The following is a 361-nucleotide window of genomic DNA, read 5'->3' on the forward strand; positions in this document are numbered from 1 at the left end:
TGTACAATTTCTGAAGCGTATGTAAAATATATATATATATATATACATACATACATACATACATACATACATACATACATATATACATATATATATATATATATATATGTGTGTGTGTGTGTGTGTGTGTGTGTGTGTGTGTGTGTGTGTGTGTGTGTGTGTGTAATATACGTTATTGGCATAGATCTATACGTTTATGAAGATAAAAATGTATATATCATATATTAGTGATATTTATATATTTATACATATTTATATACATGCACACATGTATTTTCTGCTATATATATATACATACATAAAGTATATACGTATATATATATATATATATATATATATATAGTGTATATATGTTCTTGTA

The sequence above is a fragment of the Octopus bimaculoides genome, chromosome 18 (genome assembly GCF_001194135.2).
Source record: "Octopus bimaculoides isolate UCB-OBI-ISO-001 chromosome 18, ASM119413v2, whole genome shotgun sequence".
Taxonomy (NCBI): Eukaryota; Metazoa; Mollusca; class Cephalopoda; order Octopoda; family Octopodidae; genus Octopus; species Octopus bimaculoides.